Genomic DNA, 9,812 nt, shown 5'->3' with positions numbered 1-9,812 from the left:
ACAGACACTCCACAGCTCTGTGCAGTAATCACTTGAAACCACCATCGTCAGAATTGCAAGAAAATGCATTTCTCCTCCAGTAACAGCTGTGGGAGAGATCAAGGATTATCCTCCTAGATTTAGACCATGTCCACACCAGCACTAGTGTGTTACTAGTTACACAGCCCCAGCTAGGCAAGCGTTTGTGCATCTGGAGATGGCAGACTAACGCAGAGCTCAGAGTGTCAATTTATCCTGTGTGAAATGACCGGGGGAGGGAGACATAATGAACAGCTGCATTGAGCTGAGAAGCGTAGGAGAAGGTGAATGAAAAATAGGAAGATAAGGAATAAAGTGAGAAATAAGAAAGGATAGAAAATGAAAGGACTGTATTCATATGTAGAAAATGTGTGCAAAGTCACTTGCCATTAAACACAGTAAAAATGAGAAGGGACGTCATTGTCCATCTGACTCCATTTATCTGATAATCAACACTTTTTATACTCGTAATCCTGAACTCTCGTTTTAAACCCACATTAATGAGATGATCAGGCATTTCTACAACTGCCTTATGAACCTTGCCAAAGAGAACTCATTTTCTCAGATCATTTGCTGCAGTATCAGTCCATCGTCTCATCCTGACCAGACTGTCTCACCTGTTAGTATAAAATTATGCAGACAAATAAATTAAAGTGCTTTGACATTCCACTACTCTTTTTTTTTTTTTTTTTTTTTTTTGGCTGAGGAATCTTTGGTCAGTAACCAAATCAGCAGTTTCAAAATATTAGCATTTACCCATTTTAACACAACTAAATTTTCTTTCACCAATCACATAGTTTCATATGTACCCAGGTGTGACTTATGCTCTTCAACATCTTCTCATTCTGAAAATTTTTATTTGTATCTGCAAATCAAGACATTTCCTGTTACCGTCTACTTTTTAAACAAGCACAATGAGGTTCATTTTGACCTTTTAACTCAATGAGAGTTATGCCAGGAGCAGCAGTCTTGCATGACATTTTTGGGGAGGCTTGTGTTTCAGGCATACAGGGTTTGCTACTGTTAAGCCTCAGACTTCTGGTCTCCATCTCAAGTTTTAAAGCACATTACAGTAGGCTACGTGTGCCGACCCTAGCTAAAACTATGCCAGCATTTCCATAATAAAAGCTCTTATTTCCAGAGGTCCCAGCTGTACATTCAGCTGTAAAAATGCGCTAGGCTAAAATTGGATGTACAGGATTCAATGTGGAATTAATACAAATTAAAAAAACATTCCACTTGACTATTTCTGAGCTATAGCTTCTGAAAAAGTAACGGTTTGTGAGATTCCTTTTTGGCCTCTCATCTTGTAAATCAAAAAGTAATTTAACTTTTTCAAAATATTGATGTTATTACGTGATGAGACCAGTTCTGCTTCCACAGGAAGGATTCCTCTATACCTTAGACACGGGGATTTATTTTCATGTATACAAGAGGGCAGCATCTGTAGTTGTTTACCAAGAATTCAAAAATGACACACTGTCATCCTGCCTACACAGTTCACTGCTACTGATGTTTTATGCTCATCAGAATCCTACTCCTGCAAAAGCAAGGATGTGTACATCAATATATAATTTTGGTTTCTTGGCAGGGGGCAGAACTCATAACGCACTCTGTCTTAAACTAGCTGTGGAAACCTTGTTGCTTTTACTTTATTCCTTGTGCTTTGTGCTGTTCTTTTACTTCATTTAGAATAAAGGTAGAAATAATACTAAATAATAGATTAAATTCTGACAGGTCTTCCTATTTCTCCCTAGTTTTATCTCTGTAATTCCATGAAGCTCTCCTAGGCCCATCCTTAACGATCCCATGTAACATGCCTTGCCTGTGTCTTCTACAACCTTGAAGCATACAGTTCTCTTCCACTCAAGCATATTGTAAGGGCTCAGAGGACGTGTCTGTGTGCTCTTTTGCAGACTGGCATGATTGATCTGTCTCAAACACAAGCTGTGTGACAGCACCCCAGTAGTACTTACCAGCTTGAGCCTACTGATTTGTGGCTGATTCAGGGAGCCTCTCACCTCTATCTACCAAGTATCTCATCATCATAACCAGATTGGCATGGAGATGGATGTTCCTTTTGCATCTTGAAAGCCTCCAGTTATGAGGACTCTGACACGTCCCTGGGAAGGTTGGTCAAGTAAATCACTGTAAAGAAATGTATTTCTTGCATTGAACTAAAACATCTCTTGGTGTAACTTCCACCCCCATGTGACTGCTTGTGAAGAGAGAGCCTGCATCCTATTTTCAGTCACCTGTTAAGTACTTTCCTGAGAAAGAAAGGTCCATCAAGCTAAAGTATGATATCTAAGCTCTGGATCAGCGCAACACTGACAGGAAGGAACCTCAACTTTCACCCATGGCAGTGTGCACTTAGAGCCCAGAAAGCCAACTGTCCCCTGGGCTGCTTCACAAGAAGTGTGACCAGCAGGTCAAGGGAGGGGATTCTGCCCCTCTGATCTGGAGTGACGCCCCCTGCAATGCTGCATCCAGCTCAGTGGTCCCCAGCACAAGACAGGCGTGGAGCCCTTGGAGCAAGGCCAGAGAAGGCTGGAGCACCTCTGCTATGGAGGCAGGCTGAGAGAGTTGGGCTGGTTCAGCCTGCAGAAGAGAAGGCTCTGGGGAGACCTTATAGCGGCCTTCCAGTCCCTGAAGGGGCTACAGGGAAGCTGGAGAGGGACTGGTGACAAGGGCAGGGAGGGACAGGACAAGGGAGAATGTTCTTAAGCTGGAGGAGGGGAGAGTTAAATTGGGTATTATGGGAAAAAAATCATCTTCCCAGGGACAGTGATGAGGCCCTGGCACAGGGTGCCCAGAGAAGCTGGGGCTGCCCCTGGATCCCTGGCAGGGTTCAAGGCCGGGTTGGATGGGGCTTTGGGCACCCTGGGCTGGTGGGGGGTTTCCCTGCCCACAGCAAGGGGTTAGAACCAGATGGGCTTTAAGGTCCTTTCCAGCCCAAAGCTGCCTGGGATTCTGTGATTATTTTTTTTCTTGTCTATTCTTATTTGTAGCATTTCCAGTAGGGATTATTTAATCTTATTCCCTAGGTTAATGGAACTAAACTGGTGTAGAAATAACCACAGTAAATACACTACAAGTGCTTTGCAGCCTTTGTGTTCCAGGGGAAAGCTGTGTCTGGCTTGGCAAAGAGCAGCAGTTGGATGTGACAGCAGTGTGCAACCTTATTGTTGCTTTGGTGTTGAACAGGGGTATGCAGTGATATGGGGGTGCTTACTTCCTTGCAGTGTCTTATACTTTGTCATCTTAGATTTGGTTTCTTAACTTCCAGATAGAAGCTTTTAAAAGAAAATAATTGAGTACCCAGAAGCTGCTGTTCAGAGACACCTGCAAACAATGGATTTCTGTGGGATTGGTGCATATAAGAGAGCGAAGACAGAGGCCTCTTGTAGGTCTGACAGAGGACTAGAGCTCCTTTTCTGTGGGCTACAATATTCCACGTCATGACCTTGTTTCGATTATAAATGTAGGAAAATTCTGCTGTGTCCCCCAGATGATGAAGGGAACACAGAGCCTGGGTTTCAGTCAGATCTCTGCATGCCAGGTGAGTGTAACTGGCTTTATCCAATAACAGAACTGTTGAATTTTGTTCGGAATGCAGCTTCAAGCTGCTTCTCCAAACTGTTCATCCTCAGTGAGTGGGGTTTCAGTTATACTAAGAATGTGCTTGTCTGAAATGTTTGCCTCATCAGATGAGCTGAACTGTGCTGCAGATGGCCCATGGATTTATTTCCTTGTCATGAATCATGAGGGGTTTGTCAGTGAAGTAAACTCATCAAATACTCATTTCATGATGATCTGTAATGCCTGTTTGTCCTTTGCAGCTACCTTAAAATGAGATGTGTGTGCCTAAACTATCACAGATAGTTTTTTGTTCTTCTTGTGAGCCTTAGAGAGAGCTCTTGGAAGAGCTCAGAACTATTTCTGGACTTCTACAGAGCATTTGCCTTTTGTGAAGTATGGGAAATACCTGTACCGACCTTTGTGCTCCTTTAGATTGAAAAATAACAAATTCCCACAGGGAGAATTTTCCAGACTTTTTCTTTTCCTCCTGGAGCTGTCAGTGTGTAGAAAGGGGGTTGAGCACTGTGTAGGTCCAGAAGGGCAGAGAAGATAGAGGATGGTGAACAGGGACTCTCCACAAAGGTAAAGAACCTGCAAGAATTTAACTGGGGATGGTTCCCTCCATGTGCATGCATGTGTATACCTATGAGATTTAATCTCCAGACCATGAGATCTGAGCCTTTCACATCAGACTGAGCCTTGTTCTTCCTCTTCACCTGTTTCTTGCTGTTTGTGCTTTGATCCAAGCTGTATTTGAGGAGGAACTGTCACAGAAGCACAGCTGCTTTTGGAAATAAATCAGAAATTGATGAATTCCTTGGTATGTTTTAGTGCAACCAGTCAGGAAGTTTGTGTCATTTCAGTGAGCCTTGATAGAGTGTGTTGAATGCATCACTTCACCTGTCTTAATGTTGTTCTTCCAGAATTCAGGAAACATGAGACCTTCTGGTCAGTTAATGAAAGGATGTGCTTTTCTGAGGCTGAGAGCTGAAAATGAAATGCACTACTGCAACATCTCTAAGTGGCTCCCCAGGAGCAGGAGGCGTGTGAAATGATTGACCCATGTTGAGGGACAGGCTGAATGCTGTGCTGTGATTCTGGCTGGCTGAGGTGATAGGTGAAGCGTGGTTCAGATTGTTCTGGCACAAAATTAACTTTAGGTGAAGCCACTTCAGAGGGGGCACTCAGCAAATTGTGGAACACTTTAAGGAAGGTCCTGAAGAACTGTTCCCTGACTCTGTAGTGCCTGTAGCCTCACTAGTGCCAAAATCATTGATGTCTGACCGCTGTATGTGAGTGGAACCTTGTGGTGATGTGCAGCTGGACTCTGGGACTTGCTCCCACTGAAGCCAAAGGGAGTTTTACTCTTTGGAGAACTCTGCTTATCAGGAAAGCCGATGCTCTCCTGTCTGTCAGGTCAAACTGGTGTCCTTAAAAGGAAGAGGAGGAAGATGTTAATTCCACGTGTGCATGTATTCTGACTGCTGTAATCCACATTTGCTCTTGGGATGCTGTCAGAGGAGGCTTTTGGATGCTGTTTCCTAGTGTTCCTGGAAAGAAATGGGATTGTAAAAATGTTGCCAGATAATGCATTTCCTGCCCTGGGAGCTTGCTCTGGTGGTAGTGTGGTGAAAGTCCTCAGACTGTCCAAGAAAATGCTGCAGCTTTGCACATCAGCAGCTTAGCAAAGGATGTCAGGTTTGTCTGTTAGATGGTAGGTGCTGCTTTTTCTGGTTAGAATAAGTCTGAGCTGCTATTGAACTTAGGGATATCTCAAAGTTTAGCAATTTCTATGTTGTATAAATGAACTTTGGTTCCAGCCCTGTTAAGAGGGAAATTTGCCATTAGTTGCGTTGGGAGCTTAAGGCTTGAATGCAGAGAGTGCCTGTTTGAACACTTGGATTATTCTGGTGTTAAAGAAAATTTATCTGAATTCAGTGCTTCTAGTTTAGAAGCAAAAAGGACATTGTTTTGGTGCCTTAATCATGAGCTTAGAATATAAATGACAGAGATGAAATCGCTGACATTAGGTTTTGCAGGTACCATTTGCTCTTTGGTAACTGGGGCAGCGTTGTGTTCGATACCATCATCCTGTGTTTTTCAGGAGAGCAGCTCTGAATGGCTGGAGAAGTCTTCAACATCAGACCCTTGCAGCCATATGCTGTCACTCAACAGTTGCTGCAGGGGAAGCCTACGTGTGCTAATGGAGATGCCAAAACTGATCTAGGTCATATTCTAGATTTTACCTGTCGACTCCAGTATTTCAAGGTGAGCCATGTTTGCACAAGTACTGGCGGTGTTTCTGCCAGAGTGATGGGATTCTTGGCATGCTTCTGGAGCCTAGTTAGAATGCACAAGATCTTTACTGGCAGTAAACACCTGTAAGCATTTAGAGCTGGGTGTTAAACAGGTGCTTATTCTACCAACCTTCAACATAGTTCTCTAAGGAAGACGTTGATTCTGCCATGTGATGACATCTCTTCAGCGGTGCCCTCTAGGGTTTCTGTGACAGAGCCTTACTGGGTGCTGATAGGCAGGAAGGAGGCAGGAAATATTCATTTCAGCCTTGCATTCTTTGACAACACTATGGCTAGGCCAGTGCATACAGATGCATACATGCATGTGTGTGTAAGTCCTGTCCCCTTTCTCACCTTTAACTGTATTGGAAAGTTTAAAAAACCCCAAACCAAACTAACAAAACCATCAGTTTTAGAGATGAGTGGCCCAGAATTTCCAGGAAAAATGCCATTACAGAACAAATGTAAAATGGCCTCAGATAACTTTTGTCTGGAACCAGTTTGATGTTTTGTTCTTCTACCAAATCAGTGAATTACAAAGACTTGTGCTGAGTAGCTTTTTTAACACTGCTTGCTACAGGTCAGTGTCTTTTCAGCCCTTTTATTACATGAAGAATTTCCTTGTAACTGTGTGGTATGTTCAAAGATGAAACGAAGCAGTGGTTTGGGTAAGGTGCACTGGAGGGCTTGGAAAGTTTAGAAAGCAAAACCACAGCTCTACTGTTATTCCTGTGGATCTTCAGTTGCCTTTGCCATCCTCTGTGTGTAGAACCTGTTGTTCAGAGGATTCTCTGGGTGGAGAAGAACATATGATTTAGAAAAATATTATATACAGCATATTATTTAGAAAAATACTTGAGAGTTTCTGGCCCTTCTGAAAGCTTGTGTGTGGGAGCCTTCAGAGTTTATAAGATATATGTAAGACCAAAAAAAAAACCCCAAACCTTAAGAGATTTCTCCCAAAATTTTATTCACAGCAACCAGAACTGCAACCGCCTGCCTTTTGCACTGGTGCCATGTGCTCTGGCCAGAATGCTATGGGCACATGGGAAAACTAGATGCCTTTTTATGAGATGCTCTAATGCTTTCTTCAAACCCATCTTGTCAGTGCCTTGGACTTCATCCCCTGGGCTGGAATTGAAGACAGTTCTGTCCTGGAGGATCCAGGTGTTTCAGGGAAGCTGGTTTAGTGAGTGCCACTCTGGCTTGATCAGCTGTGGATGAAGCCTTGCTCAGTCTTGTCTGTGGGATTTGAGTGCCCCATGTGCTACAAAATACAAGCACCAGGTGGCAGCTTAAGTTCAGTGCCTCAAGTTCAGAGCACTTAGCTGGAGTAACTGATGGTTTGGGTTTTCTCTGCTGAAGAGTTAATCTGCGAGTTTCCTGTATCATCCCGTGTTTGACAAAGGGGTTGGAGCTGTGGCTGTCCCAGTGATGGCAGTGATGGCGAGTTTCAGAGTTTGGAGCTGATTTTAGGGACAGGAGAGGAGGTGTGGTGGGTTCAGGGCCCCGTGTTTGGTTTAAGATGTGTTGTTCTTGGCTGTGTCAGCAGTGAGAAGCTGATACATTCCTGTGTAGAATTGTTGCTGATCTTGTTGTGGTTGGTGGGTGTCTGTGCGCTCCCTAGGATTCTGATAACTGTGTGGATCCAGATCTCCTGAGAAGACGCTCAGCCACTCAATGGAAACGCTGGCTCCAGCTGAGAAGAAGGGAACCTGAGGGGGGTTACTCCATTGAGTCCGCTTTTGTGTGGGCATCTCTACCCATGCGTTAGAGATGGGGAAACTGAGTCACGGAGCCATCGCTTGTTTGGGGCCCCTCATTGAGCCAACTTGGGGGCATAGCTTTGCCCTATCCTGCCTGACACTGTGCCCTAAGCCCCATCTGATAGCTGCTGGCCACCTCCTGTCCCCTTGAATGAGGGCAAGGGGGTGAGGGGCTGGTTTGAAACCCGCCGTGGTTCTGACACCGGCTCTTACCCGCCCGAGCAGCAGGGAGAGCTGAAAGCTCTGCAGTTCTCTAACTCAGCCAGTGCCTTGTCTGTCTGTCCTCACAGTGGCTGCGTCATTGGACCAACGCTCCACTTCGATGTGCCTGCCCTCTGCTTCGGTGACGTCTCCTTTGGTGAGTGCGCCCTGGGCTTGGACCGTGGGCCGAGAGGTCCATGCGTTACCGAAACAGGGCGCTTGGAACCTCAGAGCACCCAGAATGTGTGTTCCTCTGCAGCAGCAGCCTTCAGGGTGTTAAAAGCAGGACTGATACCCTTGGCAGCAGAATGGCTGCAAGGGTATCAGTCCCTGAAATGCCCCGGGAATGGGAGATGGGGAAAAAAGGGTGATGCTGGCGGGGGGAAGAAGGGCGGTGCCTGGGAGGGGGAGAAGGGCGACGCTGGGGTTGGGGGAAAAGGGAGATGTTGGAGGGGGAGAAGGGTGATGGAGCTGTGAACCAGCCTGGAGCTGCTCTGGATAAATGTTGGGAGGACAGGAGCCATTCAGTCCCCTGAGCCTTAGTGTGAAATGTTAATTAGTGCTGGGAGGGCACCTTGTTATCACATACCCCATAATATGCCCAAGCCATAGCTCTGCGCAGAGCTCCTTCCCTGTGTGCCCCCACCCCGAAAGCCCAGTTCTGCTGTGCCAGCAGCGCTGGTGGCTGAGCATCCAGAGCTCCATTGAAATGCAGGTTCTGGTTCTCCATCTCTGCCTCACAAAAGGCTTTTTACTGAGATGAGCTGAAGTTTTTAATGGGAAATCAGTTGTGGATTGATGGAAGGGCCATTATCGAGATGGGCCAGCCAAACCAGATGTCTTCTCCTGGGCTGGTCTCCTGCCTCTGCAGAACATCCCCACTGAGTGGGGTTATGCCACTGGTGCGGCAGGGAAAGCGGGTGTCAGAGCTTTTTGAGCAGTAATGAGACGTCGCCGTTTGTTAGGGAAGGTGAGACACGGCTTCTGCTGATTTCTCAGCCAGTGTCAGGCTCAGCTCCTGCCAAGTGGGCTGCAAACCTTCCCGTGCTCCATCTGGTCACCCTGAAACAGGAGATGCCGTAAGGCTCCAGCTAACAAAACTGCATCAGAGGGCTTTGCATCGGGCTGTAGCTCCCCATTTCATCCATCCCTGCTTTTACTGCAGCTTCTCCTTGGTGCCAACCTGCTCTTCCGTATTGCAAACCATAGGGGGTGTTCATGGGGAGTTTTACGGATCCGATTCTGGGAGTAAATGCTCTGTCTGGCTGCTCACTCTTACGTGAGACGTAACCGGTGCTGGTGTCGGGGCAGCTGAGAGAGAAAAACTCATGGCTTTGGGCATCAGAGCTGCCGAGGAGGGATCTCCATCACCAGCCTGGCACAGAGCTTCCATGGCAATTAATTCCTTGCTGGGCTTCTCAATTAGCTGCAGTTGAGATTGAAGAGAGCCAAAGTCCAGGCGCAGTTTTACCGTGAGAGGCTGTTCAGCCCAGGAATGGTGGGATAACGGGGGCATAAATCCCTCTGTGTCTCTTCCCCAGGCTTCCCTCACACCTTGTCCTGTCGCCTCAAAAACACCTCCTTGGTGCCCATGACTTTCCACCTTCGCATCCCCGGGGACGGCTCGGGAGGGCCCAGCGTTACCAGTGCTGCTTGGCTGTTGAACAACGATCCTGAGCCCTGGAGATGGGGAGTTGAAGGTTCCATCAGGCCGTCCGAATTTACCATCGAGCCTTGCAGCGGGACCATCCGCGCGCTGGGATCCAGGAATATCAAGGTGTGGGGAGAATCCGTCTGGCCGTGCTTCAGCAGATGGAGCTGAAGCTTCACTGGTGGGGAGGGTCCGGGGGGGCTTTAGTGATGGGAGGCAGATAGATGCACTTCTGTTGTTTGGGTTGGTCCGGGATGTTTGTGAAGGGGCATCGGTTTGTTTCCAGAACCATCCGCT

This window comes from Gallinula chloropus (assembly GCF_964237585.1).
Source record: "Gallinula chloropus genome assembly, contig: HAP1_SCAFFOLD_78, whole genome shotgun sequence".
In the NCBI taxonomy this organism is placed as follows: Eukaryota; Metazoa; Chordata; class Aves; order Gruiformes; family Rallidae; genus Gallinula; species Gallinula chloropus.
This window is presented reverse-complemented; position numbering follows the sequence as displayed.